We start from the raw sequence: 23,183 nt of genomic DNA, 5'->3' as shown, positions 1-23,183 counted from the left end.
TTTAAGGAGTTCATAATTTCATTTTTTTTTACCAGATTGGGTATCCCTGTTAAAAGTATGTAGTGCACGACGTACAGCTCAGCTGTTCTACGTATTCACACAGCGGTGCTTCAGTAGGTCTTCTCGTTATTCCTGTGATTATAACCTTTTAGTTGATTGGAGCAATGCCAGACTACAGCTTAAGATTCTTGTATTTCTGGAAGTTTCCACCACTGAAGATGGTATAGACAAAAATACTTTCTTAATCTTTGCAGAAAATTAATCGCTGTGTTTGCTGATCTTATAAAGGATTATACATTTGTAAAATGATAAAAATACAGATATGGAAACTTGTTAATTGATGTGATAGAAGACACATGCTCTGTCTAACCCCCAGAACTCCTTATTTGTAATTCTGATGAGAGGGCTTCTGAGTCTTTTAAAATTATTCTCCATTTCATTACAAATTAATCCAGTTATCAAACAAGTAGGATCAGACTTGGATGTTGAGTGTAAACAAAGCTTTCCATTTATTTACTTGTTTGTTTGTTTGTTCGTTTTTCTGGGACCCCTTTTTTTTTAATAAAGTAACTTCACAGAAATTACAAAAACCTTGTAAGTTTGAGATTTATTTCTTTTTTAGTATACTTGAGTTACTCAAAGAACAATTAATTAGCTTATTTGTCTGCCTCAGTGATAAATTTTTTTGTCTCACAAACTGCTACTTTTGAAAATTAAACATTGGATAATGTTTGATAAGTAAAAAAATATTATTCTCATTGGAAGGTAAATTCATTTGAAAGTTTTCTGTACATGTTAATATTGTATGCAGCAGTACATACTGTATCAAGTTGGAAAAGATTAACCAGTGACACAATTAACACTACAAAACCAAAAGCTGCTTAAAAGTACAGTTGTTCTTAACCTCTATTACAAAAACATATACACTTTTCTTTGAATTTATTATACATTCCTCACAGGTTCCAATTGATCTATAGACCTATACACTACAGTGCTTTGCAACTTTTTGTCTCAGCATCTATTTTATATGCAAGTCCTAGATCTGTGACTTCATCGTAACCATGCCCTGCCACTAGATACAGAAGCACTTTGTTCTGCCTCTTTTCATGCTAGAGGAGTTTTTCCTAGGGGTTGCTCCTTGTTCTGAAACATGAAAATGTGTGAACCATAAACCTCCAGCTGTGAATACTTACCTCCCTGCTGTGTTAAAAAGTTCAATATACAAAACACCTGGTTTCAAGCAAAATGTACACTAAGATATATGGCAATGAGACAGAGTTAATATACCCCATAGGGCCCTCAAGCAGTTTTTAAACTAAAGAAACAACCTAGCTTGGTCTCTTTTTCTTTTTCTTTTTCACTTTCTCTTTTTTCTTTTTCTTTTCACTTTCTCTTTCTTTTTCAGTTTCATTTTCTCTTTCACTTTCACTTTTTTCTTTTTTTTTCCCTTTTCGCATTTCCTTCCTTCCTTCCTTCCTTCCTTCCTTCCTTCCTTCCTTCCTTCCTTCCTTCCTTCCTTCCTTCCTTCCTTCCTTCCTTCCTTCCTTCCTTCCTTCCTCCCTTTCTTTTTATTTCTCTTTCTCTCTCTTTTTTTTTTTCTTTCCCTGGACATGTCTTCCAGTCCTTTTACCAGCTTTGTAGCCTTTCTCTGGATGCATTCAAGTAAGCCAATAAACTTTTTATATCAGAAAGACCAGAACTGCATGCAACAGTTAAGGTGAAGCTGCACCGACATTAAATAGAGAAAGAGAATCTCCTCTTTTGGCTGGATGACTATGTTGTGCTTAATGCACCTCAAAACATGGTTTGTCCTCTTTACTACCTGGCACAATGCTAGCTCAAGCTGGCTCCAGATCCCTTTCTGTTGAGGTACTCTCTAGCCACCCATCTCCTCATCTATACTTGTGTCTGGCACATTACTCAATCCCAGATGTAGAACCCATTCATGCCACAGGATGTCCAACATTCTAGATCCAATGTCCAACATATCTAGATCACTCTGCAAGGCCTCTTGTCCTTCTGGAGTCAACTGCACCTCACATCTTAGTATTATCAATTAACTTACTAATGATGCATTTCACTTTGCATCCAGATCATAGATGAAAATACTGAATGGAAGAGGACCTATGGGAACACCATTAGTGATCAGACACCAGTCAAACACAGCTCCAGCTAGATGATAGATTTTGATGCATGCATATGAAAATGACTGCTATGAGATTGGCTGAACTTCATCCAGTAGCGGGAAATCCTCTCCTTGTTTTCCGTATGTGGACCAAAACTAGAAGCAGAACTCTCAGAATGCACAAACTCTGTAGGGGACTGCAATCACAGCTCAAATTTTTATTTTTTATTTTTTTTGTGTGTGTGTGTGTGTGTGTGTGTATGTGGGTTTTTTGTTTGTTTTTTTTTTTCCTAACACATCGCCATGAATTTAATATTCACATAGCTCCTATAATAGAAGATAGCCTGTTGGATACCATTTCTGAACTGTAATGAAAGTCAGATGTGAATATGGTTTAAAAAAAGAATGTAACCATGAAGCTTAAATAATTCACAATGATATCATAATGAAACTGATAACAGATTCCAGAGGAGAATTCATAAAGATATTTAAATAATAAGTTTAAAATTGTATATTATCTAGCCATAGTTTTCATTTTCAGTTTTCAGTCACTGAAAAAAAAAAAAAAATAGCAGATTCCAATGTCACATATATTTGGTAGACTTTGTACTCTGTTTCTGCTAACACTTAGGATTTGCTAAATGATAGCCATTAAATATTATCATTTCAGTGGTCATCACAAAATAAAATCAATTAATTAATTTGAAGCTTATTAATGAATTAATTACCTTTACCATCTCTAGAGATGGACGAAGAAAGAATTATTGAAATAGATAAGGAACAGCTGGAGTAAATTTACCAATTTACGTAAAAGAACTTTTTATAATCCACAATAAGTTTCTGCAGTCTCTCACACTGCTTTAAAATCATTCATACAGCTGCCTCAGAACTACATTCTTTCGTTGTTGTTGCATCACATATTGTTTGAATTTATGTTTAGACAATGATATTTTCCCATAAAATAATATTTAAACCATTTTTTCGTTATTAACAAGAACAAAGTGATTTTGTTGATTGTATTAATATCAAGAAGTTCCAATCAAACTTTATGTAATAGCTACATTTGCAACCTCCTCAAAAGAAAGCAGGATCCTGTAGCCTCTCCTTTCTTTCCCCTTCCCTTTCTTGTTAATATCAAGTGCTCATTTTGAAGGCAATATCAAGTATGGAACATGACAAAACATACTCCATATAGTAATGTGTTTTTTTTTTGTTTTTTACATTCTTATTTCCTAAACAACAAAATTATCTGAATTCTTACATGTTTATAAGCAATCAGCATTTTTTTCCCCATAAGACTACTTACTGATTTTCTATCTCAAATTTGAATCACCAGGACTTATACATATACATGCATCTACATACATGTCTTAATGTAAGAGTCATTTTCTTTTGATGGCAAGATTTTAATTTTTAATAAAATTTTAATTAGACAAAATAGCTTTCTAGGTTATTTTTTAATCTTTACTGATCCTATATTAAGAAATTATCCAAAGAGAAAAATTGCATTCATTTCAAGTTGTAGTGGTCTGCAGTTTGCCTTAGTGTTCTGTTGATCTATAAACATTTCATCAGAATCCTAGGTTCTGTGTAGTCCGTTTGATTAAACGCTGGTTAGAAGGAAAGAGAAATAATAAAACCATTTTTTTCTCATGTATAAGGTGTTTTACAGACAGAAAAATTGCTTAGCATGCAAGGAGAAGCTAAGGTAATACCAAGAAATATCAAGATTAACAGCAGTAATCTCCCAGAGATAACAGGAAAACAAGTATTTGTAACATACTAAAATTATAAAAAGTAAAAGAAAGAATAAACTTCTTTTCACTGGATATTATACTCTAGTAAACCTCTAAAATAACCATGCTGAGAAGTATTTCTTTGATTAAGCATACACCCTGGTCTAGGTAAATTAGAATTTTCTGCTTTTATAGCTTACTGGAATATTCATCATCAGTTATAATTAGTGATGAAATAATTTCCTTTTATGTCTGAATGGTGTTTTCAAGCTGATACTGATTTCAAATGAATGTATTGGAATGTCTGTAAAGTTCAATCAAATCATTGATAAAAAAAAAAAAAAATCTTGCCAGTGAAATAACTTTGAATACACGTGCTAATATATCACATATTCTTTCAATTAATTATTTAAGTAATTATTACTGATCTCTTACATGATTACAGATTTTAAGCAGAAAATGTGAGATGAATGCCCAAGAAATAGCAAATTAGAACAGAAGTAGGATGGTACACATGCATGACAGTTCATTAAAGTAACAGAATCTTTATGGGATTTTAAAATATTTCAATATATCAAGTGCCTTTCTAAATATTCACAAATGGTATGCTCTCAGAAATAAATCATTTGTGTCTTCCATATTATAAGTCCTTGCAAAGGTATGGGGGTTTTATTTGGTTGCTTGTTTTGTCTCTGTTATGATTTGTTTTTGTTCTGTTTATTTTTTAAATGAGATATTATTGAGAATGTCTACTCACAAAATTGCTACAGAACATAAATGATCAATTATATTTCAGGGTTCCATTGAATGGGAATGGTATTTTTAAATAACTGACATTTTTAGGTTTTTAATTGAAAAATTACATTCTTTGCTACTAGCAAGAACTTTTATAAATAATGTATCATTTGCTTGTGTGTTTGTTAATAAAAGTAAACCTTTTAATTAGTTCAAATCCTTTTTCAGAACCAACTTTTGATCACTATTTATTTACAAGAGCAAGTTGTTTTTCAGTGCTAAAAAAAAATTAGGTGAATACCTGTTAAAAGAGAGATCTCTGCAGCTGCCCATCTCAAATAGCTAGGACACAGCCCAGAAAGAAAGAACACGAAACATTTCCCACTTTAAAATCAATCCTGTAGTAAGTAGAATTATCAGAAAAAAAAATATATTTTTAAATGGAAAATTGTTATTCATTCTGTTAGTACTAAGGAATTTGAAACATTACACAAGATGTGATATAAACAAAATTGGATAGAATAATTTATTTTTTATAACACTGAATGTGAACCACTGTGCCTTAAACTCAAATAAACATATCTTCAGTTACTTTTTCAGGAGTAAACTGACCTTGGGAGCAGGATAATCCAGCTCAGAATTTCTCCATTTTATATGCTTGATATGGTAATTTTATTATTTGTATTTCACAGTGACCTATCTGGTATCTACACTGTTATTCAGTGAAAGTCGTTTGTTTGTTTGTTTATTTATTTATTTCAAGTTACAGAGTATTTTGCAGAATGAGAAATTCTCATGCATCTTATTTTCATACTCCAATAATGAATAAAGACACAAAATAGATTATCATTTCTCTACCATATCAAGGAATTTTTCTTCCTGTATATTCTAAGAGTCTCTACAAGAAACCTGCAGGAGACTGTGCTTTTATTTGTCATGTGAAATATTAGGATGACACTGTGGAGACATAAACCTGCATGTCTAAAAAATTTATATAATATTAGGGAAGAATGATATTATATATATCCTTTAGGAAAGTGCGTTAACACTAATTCTTGGTCTTGGCTATCTGTAACAGTTTATCATTTCGTGATAAACTCCTCAAGACATACTGTTGTCTTTGAAAGACTGAAAATGACCTCTGTCCTTAGGGTAGCATTGAAAAACAATTAATCCATAATTATTCCCACCTTCGCAATTTTTTTTTTTTTTTTTTTTGCATGTGCAAATTTGGGGGAAAAAAATAAAAATAAAAAAAAGCAGTCAAATCAACCAACCAGCCAAATAATAAAAAAAGAACAGACAGACTTTCCAGTCTGTACCTGTCAATACCATTAAATAGCGTATTGAGAATCCTAAGCATTATACGAAGATCACTTATTTAACAATATGATCAATTTTAGTAGAATATACTATGCTTTGCTACCAAACATATATATATATACTATTTCAACTGTCTTCTTAGATATTTATTTCTGTGGCAGCTGAGTTCTATAGCAACACATACTTCCAAAGGTAATACCTGAGAAGTGCAGGAGTACAGATGTCAAGAGCTGTTCCTACCAGAATTGTGAATAAGATTATCTTATGGAGTTTTGGGGTGAAGAGTGGTATCATGTAGATATGAGCTATGTCATGGCACCCGAGTTGTCCCATTTTATTGACATAACAGTTCACAATATCAGAAACATTTTCATCAGGTTCCTGTAGAAAACTATTTAGAAAAACTAAAATCTTACACATTCCTTTTCTTATATTCTAATTCTCCATTTTATTATTTTTTTAATAATTATTATTACTGTGCTTTACCATTTTTTTTCTTCATCTTTACATTAGCTTAGTGTCTTCCTCCTAAAGAGGTTTTTCATACAATGAAATCATAGAATGACCTGGGTTGAAAGGGAAAATAATGATCATCGAGTTTCAACCCCCCTGCTATGTGCAGGGTTGCCAACCACCAGACCAGGCTGCTCAGAGCCACATCCAGCCTGGCCTTGAATGCCTCCAGGGATGGGGCATCCACAACCTCCTCGGGCAGCCTGCTGCAGTGAGCCACTATCCCCTGTGTGAAAAACGTCTTCCTAATATCCAGCCTAAACCTCCCCTGCCTCAGTTTAAAACCATTCCCCCTTGTCCTATCACTATCCATCCTCATAAAAAACCATTTCCCCCTCCTGTTTCTATGCTCCCTTCAAGTACTGGAAGACTGCAATGAGGTCTTCCCAGAGCCTTCTCTTCTCCAAGCCAAACAATCCCAGTTGCCTCAACCTCTTCTCACAGGACAGGTGCTCTAGCCCACTGATCATCTTAGTGGCCCTCCTCTGGACCCACTCCAAGAACTCCACATCTTTCTCGAGCTGGGAGCCCCAGGCCTGGACGCAGTACTCCAGATGGGTCCTCACAAGAGCTGAGTAGAGGGGCACAATCACCTCCCTCTCCCTGCTGGCTGCCCCTTTTTTAACATAGCCCAGAACACAGTTGGCCTTCCAGGCTGCAAGAGCACACTGCTGGCTCATGTGCAGCTTCTCGTCTACCAGGACCCCCAAGTCCTTCTCTGCAGGGCTGCTCTCAAGGAGATCTTCCACCAGTTTGTATAAATACCTGGGATTGCCCCGACCCAAGTGCATCACCCTGCACTTGGCCTTGTTGAACCTCATTAGGTTTCCATGGGTCCACTTCTCCAGCCTGTCCAGGTCCCTCTGGATGGCTTCCTTTCCCTCCAGTCTATCAACGACACTGCTCAGCTTGGTGTCATCCGCAAACTTGCTGAGGGTGCACTCGATGCCATCGTCTGTGTCATTGATGAAGGTGCTGAAGAGCACTAGTCCCAAGACCGACCCCTGAGGGACACCACTTGCGACTGGCCTCCACCCTGACACAGAACCATTAATCACAACCCTTTGGCTGCATCCAGCCAGCCAATTCCTAATCCACTGAACAGCCCATCCTTCCAATCCACACTTCTCCGATTTAGAGAGAAGGATGTGGTGAGGGACCATGTCAAAGGCTTTGCAGAAGTCCAGGCAGATGACATCCATCACCCTTTCCCCGTCCACCAAAATGTCATTCTGTCATAGAAGGCCACCAGATTGGTCAGGCACGATCTGCCCTTGGTGAAGCCACGCTGGCTGTCTCGAATCACCTCTTCATCTTGTATGTGCCTTAAAATAGCTTCTAGGAGGATCTGCTCCATGGTCTTCCCAGGCACAGAGGTGAGGTTCACCGGCCTGTAGTTCTCCGGGTCTTCCTTCCTCCCTTTCTTAAAAATAGGAGTGATGTTTCCCTTTTTCCAGTCACTGGGGAATTCACCAGACAGCCATGATTTTTTAAATATGACGGAGAGTGGCTTGGCAACCGCATCAGCCATCTCTTTCAGAACCCTAGGATGGATATCATCCAGCCCCATGGACTTATATACGTTCAGTTTCATGAGGAGGTCTCAGACTTCTTCCAGCATTACAGTGGGACAGAAACCACGCCCCACACCCTAACCTACAGGCTCATGGTCCTGGCAGACACGGGAAGCCTGACCACCCATGAAGACTGAGGTAAAGCACTCACTGAGTACCTCAGCTTTTTCTATGTCTGAGGAAGCCAGCTCCCCATTACCTTTCATCAGAGGGGGAACACCTCTCCTTGGCCTGTCTCCTCCTGCCTATGTACCTGTAGAACCCCTTCCTGTTATCTTTCACATCCCTCGCCAAGTTCAGCTCCATCTGCGCCTTGGCTTTCCTAATCCTATCTCTACACACACGGACAACAGCCCTTTATTCCTCCCAGGATATACAACCCTGCTTCCACCTTCTGTATATTTTCCCCTTTTCTCTCAGTTTAAGCTACAGGTCCTTGCACAGCCACGACGGCCACCTGCCTCCCCTGCTTGACTTCTTCTCCTGGGGGGTGGAGAGCCGTTGTGCTCTCAGAAGGGTGTCCTTAAAGAGCTGCCAGCTTTGTTCTGTGCCCATGCCCTTAAGGACATGTTCCCAGGGGATCCCCCTCAGCAGTTTTTTGAGCAGCTGGAAGTTTGCTCTCCTAAAGCACAGGGTCCTAGCTCTGCTTTTTGCCAGGCCCGCATTCTTCAAGATCACAAACTCCACCAAGGCATGGTCACTACAGCCCAGGCTGCCTCCAGTGTTAACCTTTTATGGGATTGTATCCTAATTATGTCTGGCTTTTCTACACCTTTCATATAAGCACTGACATAAAATACCTGCAATATATATATATATATATACTATTTCTTCACAACTTTACATTTACTATCAGTCTGGTTTACTGTCAACTAGACTCCAGTATTTTACATTACTTCACTTGAAAATCTAAAGGTGTCTAGACATCCACCCTTTTCTGTAAAATTAGGGCAAGTATAAACAAATATCTTTATTGTCTGTGCTCAAGTACCTCAAAACATTTTGTCTATGGACTAGTTTACCCCTACTCTATCATCATGCTTACCTTCACAGACTACCTTTAAACTCTGCTGCAATCAGTGGAGGTGATAAGGAGATAAATGAATCAAGCATCTGATTAATTTCATAAGCTGATTGCTTCCAGAGAGAAGAAAAAAGTCAATCATCTGAATTGTTGTTGAGAAGTTATAGGATACCATTTCTGCCCTAGATTACTTTTAAGGCAACATTACTTGATGCCAAAATCTGATTCATGCTTGATACTCACTCTGTACATATCTCTACATCTGAATATATGTAGCAAGGATATTTGAATAACAGTTGCCATTGCTCCTAAAACAGTGTTCCTAAACAGTTTGGGATGATTTCCACTTCTCCTTTTCTCCTCCAAATGTTTTCCATAACAGCTGGAAAAAGTTCTAGGTTAAAATATTTTTAAGATTTAAATTCTTAAAGCAAGACAAATATGACAACTTTCTTATTTTAACTGAAATGTCAAAACTGTGTGCTAGACATGTGATTATCCTTGTTTTAAGAATAAATTATCCTACATCAAATGCAGTATAGTAATTAGGATATATATATATATTTTTATGTCAGAACTGACCCATAAGAATTCAATGAATAGTATGACTGAACACTCTCTGTAACAGAGGGAAAAAATTAAAAGATAGATATTAAGGAAAGTCTTGTCATGCCATGAATCCTCAACTTGTTATGTGAAGTTCCTTTATCCTCCTATCAGTAGTCATTATGCCTACAAGCAGAGTGTAATGACCAGAAATAATAATTTAAAATAATCTTTATAAAATCTATTTATCAAAACCTTATTTTTTTCTATTAAAAATGAAACAATAACATTTTTTAAAAACCTAGATTATATTATTGAATCTTCTTGAAAACTTAGGAGAAAAGCATGTCTGAACTGATTACATACATCTTCTAATTAAGATATATCCATGTGAACTCATAATGTGATATTTTCTGACTTTACATTATAGAATTACACGATGTATTTATATAGGTAATGTACAGATTAATATCCAGACAAGTAATTCAAGTAATTCTTTTTATAGATTTCCCCATCTTCAATTAGTTGCCAATAATAAATCATCATTAACTGTAACACATACAGTGATAAAGTAATGAGACATTTGCTTTAAAGAAAGTAGTAGGATGAAGAGAAAGTATGACTCAGAATCACACAAGGCTACTTACAGACAATTCTTGCAGTATATTTTTGGTACCACCTTCATTTAGGACTCTGCATAAAAACATGGTATAGTCCTTTTACTAAACCTAAATGGCAAAATTAATTTCTGAATGCAGTAATGAGCTGATATAAACCAGTCTCCAGTTTCTTAGTATAGAAACCACAATATTTGGAGAAAAAATAAAAAATACTGTATTATCTGACTAGTTAATGAAACTGCTGAGAGAAAAATAGTTGCGGAAGGTATGCTGCTTCTCTTAATGTACTAATGAATAAGTACAAGAGTAAGTAAATAGACATTTTGGATAAATACATTAACCAGATTTTCTAAGGTGGGCAAAATATGAGTACTTGCCCCATTCATCTAGGGGTTCTGGTTGACAGCAAGTTGACAGCAAGTTGTACAACAGCATTCCCTGGCAACCAAAAGGACGAACTATTCCATGAGGTGCATTCACCTCTACACTGATAGCTGATAAAGGGGAGGGATTGTCCAGCTCTGCTCTGTGCTACTGTGACATGACTTCAAGAACTGTGCACAATTTTGGAACAGTATAACCTAAGAAGGACTATTGGAGAGCATCCATAGGAGGGTTATAAAGATTGTGAAGGGTCTAGAGGGCAGGATGCGTGAGGAGCGGCTGAGGTCTCTTGGGTCATTCAGCTAAGAGCAGAGGAGGCTAAGGGGAGGCCTCATGGAGGCTGCAGTTCCTCACTGGTAGTGGATGGGCAGCGATGAGCTCTGTTCTCTGTGACACTGAGAGGGATGGAGGGAACAGCATGGAGCTGTCAGGGGAGGGACAGCTGGGGGTTAGGGAAAGGGTCTGCACCAGAGGGCAGTGGGCATGGAACAGGCTGCCAAGGGCACTGATCATAGCCCCAAACTGCCAGAGTTCAAGAAGAATTTGGATAACACCTCCAGAGTCGGACTTGATGATCCTTGTGAATACATTCCAACTTCTGACATTCTATGACTCTATGATTCTGTATGTCAGGTGGATAACCTTAATATTAACTTTTTCCACCAGATGTTAGCTAAATAAATATCTCTCAACTTCTGATCTATCTCTTCCTGCCTAATATTTCTGCCTCTTCCCAAAGATTTAAGGTGAAAGTTGTTGACTGAAGCTAAAAATGGCATTCAATCCTTACTGAGGTTACAGAGGTCACAAGGGCAATCAATCTGTAATATTCATCTGTACTATTCAGTTTGTTCTTTAATTTTGAGGCAAAACAAATATGGTGTTTATTTCTCTGAAAGCACAGAAATTTGTGCCATTTATGAATAAATACTAGATGGGTAAGAAAACTCTTAAATACGTGAAAGCTTACAAAGTTACCTTAGGATATAACTGTCTTATTTTTCAGGATTGCAACTTGAAGTTTTGTTTCTGTCCAGCTTTGTAATAAGATAATGAATACTTTATTCTTCTAAAAATAAATTTATGTTACAAAATCATTTTTCACATTAATTGATGATGATTCATTCTGACATTCCTGTATAAAATTCTGCCAAACACTATAAATTATTTTGAATATAAAACTAGCATTAAGGAAAACAAGATGAATCTTCTGTATGCTCAAATAGAAAATAAACACAAAGAAGAAATGATAACAGACTGGAGTGGATGTATTTAAGAGTAGAACTAACATTTTTCTTTTAGTTCATGGGAAATTATACCATCCTCAGTGATACAAAATTAATTCAATATGCTGTTTAAATATTATCTAATGATTTTCCAGGAGCTTTTTTTTTTTTTTTTTTTTTTTTTTTTTTTAATAGATATGAATGTTAATCTCACTGACATTTACATCATAAGAGAGAGAGGAATACTTTGGTCATTCAGTTATAATAAGTATAATATGCATTTTTCCACAGATATTTATTATGTTTCTAAGTCTTTGAAAACATTTTAGTACTTTCCATCTGAGTGTCAGCTCAGGAGACTCTCTTTCCTAGCTCCAGCATGAACTTGCTACTCAACCTCAGGAAGGCATACCCATTTTTGTCATTCTGAATGTTAACAGTTTTTAAGGGTGTGTTTAAGCTGTGAAATCTCATTCTGTGCTATAGATAATTCAGATAGTCCTTGATTACTGGCTACATGTGTACTGAATAATCAGGAGTGTGTAATAATATCACTTTAGATTGGCCAAAATTGTTCCTTGTTCCCTCATCCTGTATGAGCAGAACCACACAAATAAACACTATATTTAGTGCAACAAAAATATTTGATCTTTAAAAATAACTGTAGAGTATGAAAAGGGTTGTAACATTTCATACACTACCCAACTGTTGTACTCCCCTTACAAATAGTGAAGATAATTAGCCTTGACACAACAACATATAGACTCTGGCACATTGTTTGAGTTGTGTCAAAGTAACTCAGATATCTCCACAAAATTGTACTTTTCAATGCAAGCATACACAACAGGAATCAAATTTTCCCTTCCTATATTCCACTATTTAGATAATAGACACTTCAAACTGCAATAATAAATCACTAATTAAAGAAAAAGCCATACTAGAAGACTACATTTGAGTAGAGAGGAGAAAGAAAACATGAAGACACAAATCTAAAAAATAAAAAGTGGAAAATCATGTACCAAAGTCATACTAATCATTTACAATTCCTGTCCTATAATAAAATTCTACACAATCATTTAAAACAGAAAATGTAAAATTTTAGGTAAGATAGTAAATTATAAAGCAACCTTGAGATTGAACAGCATTCCAGATGACTGAGAAATAGGTGCATTCACAATCTAAAATAACACATCAAATTAAAAAAAAAAAAAAAACATTTTTCCCAGAATACTTCCGAAAAAGTAATATGGAAAAAATATTTTTTCCTATGTAACTTTCTCTTATTTTCTGAAATTTGATCTCACTCTAGAACAGGCAGAGAGAAAATAACACAGAGGTACGACAACTTTAATATAAATCATTTATATTTATATCACATGCATATATATATTATATTTGCTTTACTTGTATTTATTTTACGTCTGGACAACAAATAAATATTGCTACAATGATGCTATCCCTGATAGCATCTGTATTACTACTAATATTGTAAATGGACTTTGTAATCTAAACATTAGCTTTACACGGTCCCTTTAGTTCCAAGTATACACAGGTATGTTAACATTAAGATTGAAAAATGAGATTTTATTACTTTCACTTCAAACCAAATAGTGCATTTTTCCTAGCATTCTGTGTGGATTTCAATGGCACATGGAAAACATTGAAACTGGAAGCAGTTATTCATTTAGTATTTCCTTTACTTTTTGTGAGTAGGATTTTAGCCGGTCCAACTGGCAGTGTGTTGTCTGGATCCAACCCATAGAATGGTTATGCCCAATTTGTCTCTAAACACTTGTAAAACAGCTGTCAAAGTAATCTGAAAACCCCCAAAATAAAGAATTTTTGCTCTTCCTATGGACAGGCTGTTAGTAACAGCTGATGAGTTGTCACCAGTAAGTAATATGACCCTAAGCTTGGGGTTTGGCCTGTATCCCAGGTGATACTTGACCATCGATAAATGATTCTTGGATGGGTAAAGGGCTCAGCAAAACTCCCTGGCATAAAACAAATTTGAAGTGGCAGAATCAGATGTGACACAGAATGCTTATCTTTCCACAGTATTTTCTACTCCCAGGCACAGTTTATGGCTAATGTTGTGACAAATTGTTTTGCATAATCCTCTGTGTAGCTGAAGAAAGGTCTCTGTTTAATTCTGTAGCTATATTAATAGGTTGGTACTGTGGAAGTAATTGCAGAAGTCTGTATTTTGTCCTCTCAGTTAATATGGAAAGAAATAAAACGTTTTCGGTAGAGCACTGCATCAAAATCCCTTCCTGTCTTTTATCTCAGTCCTCTGGGCTTTATTGTAAGAAATGCACTCCTGAATTCTTTCTAAGTGATGTGTCACAGTGATTCTGGCAACATTATACCTGCCTTTTTGTTACAATCAAAATACATCAAGCCCTTCAGGCAGCAATCGTTATCAGTTTGTGAAAGGAATCAGAAAAGCTGGAGTCACAACATTACAATAATGGGAAAGATTAAGCAGCATAAGTCATTTTAAGACAACCCAGCTTTCACTTCACTATGAGAAATTAGTAATGGAAAGAGGAAAAAAAATCTAAACTAATTAAAATGTATGTTTATTTCGGTAGAGATACTGACCGAAATCGATGTCTTGTTTGGAAGTGCAATATATGGTTAATCCCGAACCATTGCATGGGGGGGGAGGGGGGGGGGGGGGGGGTGTTATATCTCTGTCAACAAATTGTGTTATATATTCTTCTTTCTTCACATTACAGTCATTGACAAAAGTTACTGCTGCTAAAGGACTGTTCTTAGAAAATGATTATGTGTCTGAGCATGGAGGCGAAAAGCTTTTAAGCTCTCACGGTGTGTGTGGCTGTTTGAAAGGCGGTTATCAGTATGTCAGGGTGTGTTGCTTTGGCGTCGTCTGGCTGTGAAGCCACACAATGCCTCTTATGTATGAGATGCAAGGTGATCTCAGGTTTAACCAAAACCTTCTTACCTACCATTATGGGTGACAGGTAGAGGGAAATTTCGACTAATTCATGACTTTCCATGTACAATTCAAACTAATCGTAACAACAAAGTCCTGTCGCAAGTTACTTGAACTCAATTTCTTTTACCAAGTTTTACCCAGGTACATAACAGAAGTCAGAATCATGTATTTCTTAGCATTAATAAACTTTAGTAAACACTTAAGCTAAATGTCTCAAGAACATTTGTTCTTGAGCTAAAGTAAGAATCACCTTTCTAAATGAGTTATCTACATGATTGATACTACTTATTTCCATGCTTAAATGTAGATTTTGTGGAAGCAAAATGCAAGGTGCTGTCCTGTGTCTTTTTTTTTTTTTTTTTTTTTTTTTTGAGGCCTTATGATTTCTCTTGCCTTGAGGTCAGATATTTTTAAAATATTTATTTTATAAAGTGCCAGTTCCTCAAAAGTTCCTCAAAAAGGGAAAGATGAGAATGTGCACAACTTTATTTAGATAAACGGTTATGAATTCACCCCCTTTTTGCCAAGACAAAATATTTCTTGTATCTGATGAAGGCAAATTCTGTCTGAAGTGGAGACTTCAGCAAACCTCTAGGACTTTCAATGAGGCATGATTTTCCTTGACAACTGAATATTTTCATCCGCATTATGGATATACTGACACCTCCTGAGGATATTGCAGCCTATTCTATACCAGTGAATTAACTGATCAGTGCTATAGGATCCATGTTATTCAAATGGACTACAACACAGTAATACCCAGATATGGTTCAGAGGACACAAGACAGACTGTTCTGAAGACAAGGAGAGAAAGTTGAGAGTTTGACCATATGAGTACAATATATGCTAGTACTTGTGCTCTGGGACAGACAAAAAAAATACCTTTGATCTATTTTATCTCCTTCTGTATACTTTATAACTTTTACAAAATCTACAATATATGAATTGTCTTATTTTTTATAATTTTTAGTTTCCCCAAGAAAAACTTTAAAAATTACTTGTAATTTCATTTAAGAGAATGTCCACATGAATTTTATCAATATCTATTTAGCTTTATAATTTTCAAATATTGAAATATGAGCATTTTTTTTTACCATAAAAATTGTAATTCATTAGAGAAAACAGTTACAAAAGAATTAAAAAATGAAAATAAAATATGAATGTCATTCTATATCATTACTGACTGTTTTCTCTACTGAAGGTCATTTTCCTACCATAATTTCAACTCTGTTGTGCTAAACATGTAAGTGGATTGTGTTTTTTAACAGCAGAATTTCTGTAAAAGTCTATCTGTCTGCTCATTTATCTAGAAGAGTGGCTTTGAATGTAATGCCTCCTATTTTATTATGTTAGCCCACAAAGTCAGAAGGGGATGTTGGAGGTATTGCAGTAAATGTTGAATGTTCCTGCCCATACTGTTGCATTTTGTTGCTGTGAGACAGATAGCAGCAGAGAAGCAGTCTGAAAAAATGGCGTCTGATATGGAAGAGAGTATGAAGAAAAGGGATGCCACTGAATTCCTCCATGCCCCCCAAATTGCACCGACTGATATCCTTTGACACTTGCTGAACATTTACAGAGACCAAACAGTGGACATGAGCACAGTGAGGTTGTGGGTGGTGAATTTCAGCAGTCTCGACAGTGACATGAAACACAGGGCATGTCACACCATGAATTTACGAGTCTCCCAGTCAGCTCATCCACATGAATTGGTTGATTATGATCAATCTACGTCTGTGTACATAGCTGAATATTAGCTTCATATATTGGAAATAATGGTAGCAACACTGGAATATCACAAAGTTTGTGCCAAGCATGTCCTATGAACACTCTCATAGGAACAGATAAAACACTGTAGGTAAGTTTGTAAGGACAAATCAAACAAATACAAGGCTGAAGGTGACAGTTTCCTGGATTGCATCATTAACTGTGACAAGACTTGGTGTCACTACTATGAGCTAGAATCAAAACAGCAGTCTGTGGAGTGGCAGTATGTGAATTCAACATCCAAGAAAAAATTCAAGATATAGCCCTTGGTGGGTAAAGTGATGTTCATTGTCTTTTGGGATAGCAAAAGGGTCATCCTTCTGGATTTCTTGAAACCCAGACAAATCATCAGTTCTGAATACCACAACAAGCTGCTGTCTAAGCTGAAGGCTCGCAGTTACAGAATCAGGCCAGACAACACAACTTTTCTCTTGCAGCACAATAATGCCAGGCCCCATACCAGCTTAAAGACTGTAGAACACAGTGTAAATGCTGGGTAGACTGTCCTACTATATTCACTGTATAGTCTGGATTTGGTGTCTTCTGACTTCCAGGTGTTTGGCCTGATGAAAGACAGACTGCATGGGAAAAATTTTCCTAGCAATTGTGTAATCATAGCAGCTGAGAAACAGTGGATCAGCTCCACTGGTGAAGGTATCTCTGAGTGCTACATGCAGGCTCTTGTTCATCACTGGTGATAATGCATACTTAGAGGTTGTGATTATGTTAAAAAAGAGTGTTTTGAGAATTTTCTCAATCAAATAATGTTATTGTGCTTTTTGTATCTGTTGTACTTTCCATGGAAAAAAATAGGAGGTATTACTTTCAGAGTTACCTACATGTTTTCATGGGTTCTCTTAATAGCTTTCACAAACTGAGAATTTCTCCAGGATGATTTATTCTAAAAGAAGAAATGTTCAAAATGAATACTTAGTAAAATCAAATTTAATAGGAAAATGAATATAATTTGATAACATTAATATGAAATTAATTAAAACAGAAAAGATTCCCAAGAGAAAAAAAAAAAATCGTACTTATTTTTTCATGCAACTTAATTTTTCTCATTTAAATATGATGAAATGGCAACAAAGAGGAACCCATTAATATGTGGTATTTAAATTATGTCTGGAAGGAAGTTCTGTGTAAAAGATAGCATGTATATAATAAAAATTGTATGATTTGCATTGTTTGTTGGTAGCAAAATGATAGCATTTTCATGATTGAAGAGAAATATCTCAAGAGTTCTAGTGAAAACATACAGTGAGGAAATAAGAGTTAGCTGCTACTAACTAAGCATGAGGTATAGACAAAGACTGTGAAAGTGATACTCTTTTGGTCTCCACTGTGAAATCACAGACATTAGGTTCTGTGAATGATATCTTTTATTTAGAATGGATTTAATAATATGAAGTAATTTAGAAGCCTGAAGTCACTATTTGTCTACGTTTTTGAGAAGTCTGTTGCCTTTCACCTTTAATAATCCTTTACTTTAACATAACCTGCACTTCATTACATATAACTATGTCCAGCAATTCCAAATAGCAGTGAATTTCTGGAGAGTTACATTATTAATCCAATTTTCTGCACCATATATAGTTTAACAGCCATTTTAAATTGCACTGACCAGAAATTTTGCAAGTGCATTTTAGAGACTAACATCCTGGACCATCATGAATCCTAGTTCTGTCACAATGTAGACTAACAAAAACATCTGGAAGTACAGAGAAGTGTTCATCACTGTTCTCCAGGATCAAGCTTTCTATACCTATTTTCAGATACAGATGCTTGTGTGTGACACACACATCATCTATGGCCACTCAGTGATATGTCACACCAAATTCTGAATACCACTAAGTACTCATGCCATATTATTCATGCATTCTTATCACATCATTAAGAGGTGATGTTCTATTTAGTCTGTTTCTTTTTTTCTTATACCCTAAGCAGTTTCCTCACCTTGAGAAAACAATTTTTTTTTTTGTTTCAATAAATAAATAGTGCTATTAAAACAATAGCCTGAAAAGCTACACATAAGCAATGTTTGTCTTCATCTTCTTCAGTTAGTAAACATATTAATAATAATAAAAAAAATACTCAGTATTACTTCTTTTAAGAAAAGTAACCTGTAGGATGGAGATACTGGTAGCACGCAAAAAGATGATTCTCCTATCTGAACCACATGGGTAGTGATGGAAGAAGGAAATAAGTAAAATTTTCAAAATTAAATAAAAATTGGGTTAATAGTACGAGTAGCACTCTACATTTGGAGAGTAGAGTTGCATAAGAACCTGTTTATTTGCATTCCAAATCTGTCCAAAATATCATGCTACTGCATAGATTTTTTTATTCCACAGAAAATTTGACTATTTCTACAATGTCCTTTCATTCTGTGTCAGAATTGAAAAATAGACATCTCAAAATATCCTTTGTATTTTCATACTTTTTTTTCTTTTTTTTTTTTTTTTAATGATTAAGGATTTTTTGTAGTTATTTTGTTGATTTTTTCCAGAAAAAAAATCGAGTTTGATTTTTTTTTTTTATGTCTCGACTTTAGTGTATCAATAACATTTATATTAGTGAGGAAACCGAGAGCGAGGAGTAAACAAACAAACAAACAAACAAAAAAAAAAACGAGATTAACGGCTATCTTATTTTCTTCATTTTTTTTTTTTAACACATGATAGGAGAAAATGAAATAAAAATCTGCTAATAGTTCTAAAAAGTAACTTTACTGATTATAGTTGTCTGCATCTGTGTTACTTATTCTATCTAATTCATCAAGACAGAAGAACCCACTCAGAATAGGCCTGGCAATTTGGTCTATGAGGATACCCTGGAACTGCAGGCATAGGAGTTACAATTACATTTTGAAAAGTTAAATGGCTGATTCTTCAGAGTCTAGAGCAAAGTGATACAATTCATCACTAATCAAAAATTCAAACAAACAGTTCATAAAGTGTTTTTGGTTTTTTTTTTCCTGAATAGAATATAAGAAACATATTTAAAAATCCTAACATTCTGAATACTTCTGAAGGAATACGAGCAACAACAATAATGAGAGCAAAATATAAAAGCCAATATTCAATACTACCACCTGTTGCTGACCTACTTCTATTGCAGCAATAACAGCAGGTGTTAATTATATTTGTCCCTATCTCATGACCAAATTCTTGATATTAACATGGAATTATACGAATGTGCAATATTGATTTAATTATTTTTACAGGATCAGAAATATTCAAACTTTTGCAAACAAAAGTGGAAGTATGAAAGGTTCTGTGGCTTAAGTTACAATTATTTTGATTCCAAAGTATTGACATCTCAATGATAATAAGATCTAGGTATACACTAAGTGGTAGGGATTTTATCTACTTAGTAACATATATTTATTTCATATCTAGCCAGTGAAGAAGTGTTTCCTTGCAGAGAAATTGAACCTACAACATACAAAATAGCACGGGCTAAACAGCCTCTCCAGGGAAAATATCTGTCAAAACATGAATGGCAGTAAGACAAACTTTCCAAAAGCACACTTCATAAATGTGTTGAATACAACTTAGAAGCATATACCCTCAAAAAAATCATCCTATAAATGCTGAAACAATATTAAATAGACATGTATACGAATGCAGTATTTTTTCTAATAGTTTGATGGAATGGAAAATGCAAATGGTAGAGAAGGTAAAAATAGTTTCTAAATCAAAATATTTTAAAATGCCTAGAATGCAATTTAATTTAATTTTAAAATGTATTAAAATTAAATATATCAAAAACAACATAGCTTTAAAACACTACAGTCTGACAAACTGTTGCCCATAATTGTATAATCACTATAAAACCAGATGACTAACCTAGAATCCAATAATTTTCTTATATCAGGTTTGTCAGTGTCTGATATTTTCTCTACACTAATACAGATGAGGTGCTAAAGTTTCATCCCAATGTACTGAATGATGAAGGACTATATGCAGTAATTTCTGCTCAACTTTTAACAATACCCCGCTTCACTTTAGTTGTAAATGCATAAAAAAACATACAGCAAATATAGTAACTGCCTGGTGGAGGACATTTGGCAAGTTCTTAATTGATCAATAGATTGTATTGATAAGATTGGCCTGCACATTACAGAAACCAATCACAACCATATCATTACAGGCAGATCTCTTCAAGATGATAAAAATGATCCCATCTAGACAGTTAATTTTAGCGTGGGTTTGTCTGTGCTTATTGAAGAAGTCATGCACTGCTCCTTAAAGGTCAGGCCTGTTTTTCTCCCCAGTTATTGTGCGCTGAATAGCTTTCATCTCTACTGGAAAGAAATGAAAATGAATCAAATGTCTGTAAAAGGTAATTATTTATCAGGGCATCTAAGTTTCCCCAAGAAACATCAATACACTCATTTATCTATAGTAAAGTATAAACAGAAAAAAAAAAAAAAGTACAAGGCAAGGAAAATATCTGCCTAATGGATCGTAATTTATTCAAATACTCAGAGAAATTCAGTATTATTAGGGTAACAGAAATTGTAGATATTCAAGTCTCCTCCATTTCTTTCTGACACTGTATCTATCAGAAACACAAAACATTTTGTCAGGCAAAGTAGGCAAGGTGGGGGGGGTGGCACTGGATGTAATGGATGGGCTGGACTGTAATGAGCTGTCAGTTGGTGACCACATGGCTGAGAGCTTCTGGGTAAGGATTAAGGGACAAGCAAATAAAAGGGATGTCGTTGCGGCGTCTACTATAGACCACCCAGCCAGAATGACAATGCCAGTGAATTATTCTTTAAGAAACTAAGACAAACCTCTAGATCAATTGCCCTTGTCCTTACATGGGATTTCTATTTGCCAGATATTAAGTGGGAACACCACCAGCTGATACAAATAGGTCCAGGAGATTCCTAAAAAACCTCGATGACAACTTCCTGGTACAGATACAAAAGGAGTTCATGAGGAAAGGTGCGCTCCTAGACCTGTTACTTGTGAACAGAGAAGGTTCTGTGGGTGAAGTGATGATTGGTGCCCATTTTGGCCATGAAGTTGTCAAATTTACAAACTTCAGTGATAGGAGGAAAATTGCCACCAAAATCTTAACTCTGGATATGAGGAGAGTATCACAGAATCACAGAATGGCCCAGGTTGGAAGGGACCTCAAGGATCATAAATCTCCAACCTCCCTGCCACAGGCAGAGCCACCAACCTCCACATTTAATACTAGAGTAGATTTCATGCTGCTCAGTGGAACTAGTTTGTAAGGTCCTCTGGAAAACTGGTTTTGGAGACACTGCTGTCCATCTGCACTGTGCACAATTTAGGTACCATCTCCTAAGAGTGCAGGAAAATTGCAGTTAACAACTCCAAAATGTCAGTGTCAAGCAGGCAGGGCGGAAGGAAGGCTTGCCTGAATAGATATCTTCTTCTGGATCTTAGGCAGAAGGTTACTGGAAGTGAGGTCGGGCAACATGGGAAGACTACAAAGGTGCTGTTTGCCTTTGTAGGGAGAAAAATTGTGCAGCAAAAGCTCAGTCAGAGTTGAAGCTGTAGGAGACAATAAAAAGTCTTCTTCAAAATATGTTAACAACAAAAGGAGGATCAAAGAGGATCAGGATCATTGATTCATTAGCTGATGAGCATGGTCACCTTATAAACAGTAAAAAATCATATAGGTAGCTTTCAAAAACCAATAAGAAGATTATGCATCTAGTTTTACTTCAGCACCTGGTAGATGATGTTCAAACTGAAGAGTGTCTCACCATTGTACAAAGCAGTGTCAAGAACTGTATTTACAACAGAAATTCCCAGAATTGATATAACATGAAAATGTAGTTTCCTTCTCACTCTTACAGCTGTTGCTTTTGCAGACAAACCAGAAATACAGATAACAAAGGAAATGAAGGGAAAAAATATTACATAAATAACAATAAAATTGTTCTAAGCATATTCTTAAATTAGTAAGATATTTACTAGGTGTTACTAACCCACTATATTTTAAAATCTGGAGTCCGCTTCTATACTTCAACTTGCAGGCTATCAAGCAAAAAGAATCCTCTGTGATTTCTGAAATATTTATCATTTTTTCCAATAACATTTAAAATTAATTATATTTAAAGTCACTCTGTTGCCACTCAAATAATTTTTCTTAGATTATTTATCTCAAAACTTCATTTCAGTTTTTGACATGACTGAAAACAATGGTATATGGTATATGTAATAGATAAGACAATTTCCTGTATTTGCTTAGCTTACCTTTTATGTCTGTATTTCTGCATGAAGATACTTAAAATTACAAATAATTGGTAATGGTAATAACTATAAAGCTATTGATAAAAAATTAAAATTATGAAGAACCATACACAGCTGTGAGTTAAAATGTGTACAAGAAAAGCAAAACATTTGTGTAAGAATCCAGTAAATAGAATACTTCCAGCTTTTAATCATGTTCCCCATAAAGTTACTCACTGTAAAAAAAACAGAATGTTACTTCTCAAAGACTAATTCTGAAAAGAATTTTTACTCTTGACACCTGAGGGTAGTCCTGATCATAATTTGTAAGAATGTGTATTTTCTAAACACACTCATGTTTAGAAGCACCAGCAGAACTGAACTGTAATAGTAATATAAACCATTATAAGCCCTCTAAAGGTAAGGG

At 35.3% G+C, this 23,183-nt stretch overlaps 1 long non-coding RNA gene across 1 annotated transcript in view; it reads right to left on the bottom strand.

The window, feature by feature from the left end:
- Nucleotides 1-17,676: 17,676 nt before the first annotated feature.
- Nucleotides 17,677-23,183, bottom strand: part of LOC112531532 — a 55,000-nt gene continuing 49,493 nt past the window's right edge. Inside the window, exon 4 of the long non-coding RNA XR_005841994.1 lies at nucleotides 17,677-22,072. This is a non-coding gene — a long non-coding RNA (uncharacterized LOC112531532). The remainder of the gene's footprint in view (nucleotides 22,073-23,183) is intronic.

This window comes from Gallus gallus, chromosome 1 (genome assembly GCF_016699485.2).
Source record: "Gallus gallus isolate bGalGal1 chromosome 1, bGalGal1.mat.broiler.GRCg7b, whole genome shotgun sequence".
In the NCBI taxonomy this organism is placed as follows: Eukaryota; Metazoa; Chordata; class Aves; order Galliformes; family Phasianidae; genus Gallus; species Gallus gallus.
Note: the sequence above shows the minus strand (reverse complement) of the source record. Positions and strands in the feature narration are given on the sequence as shown.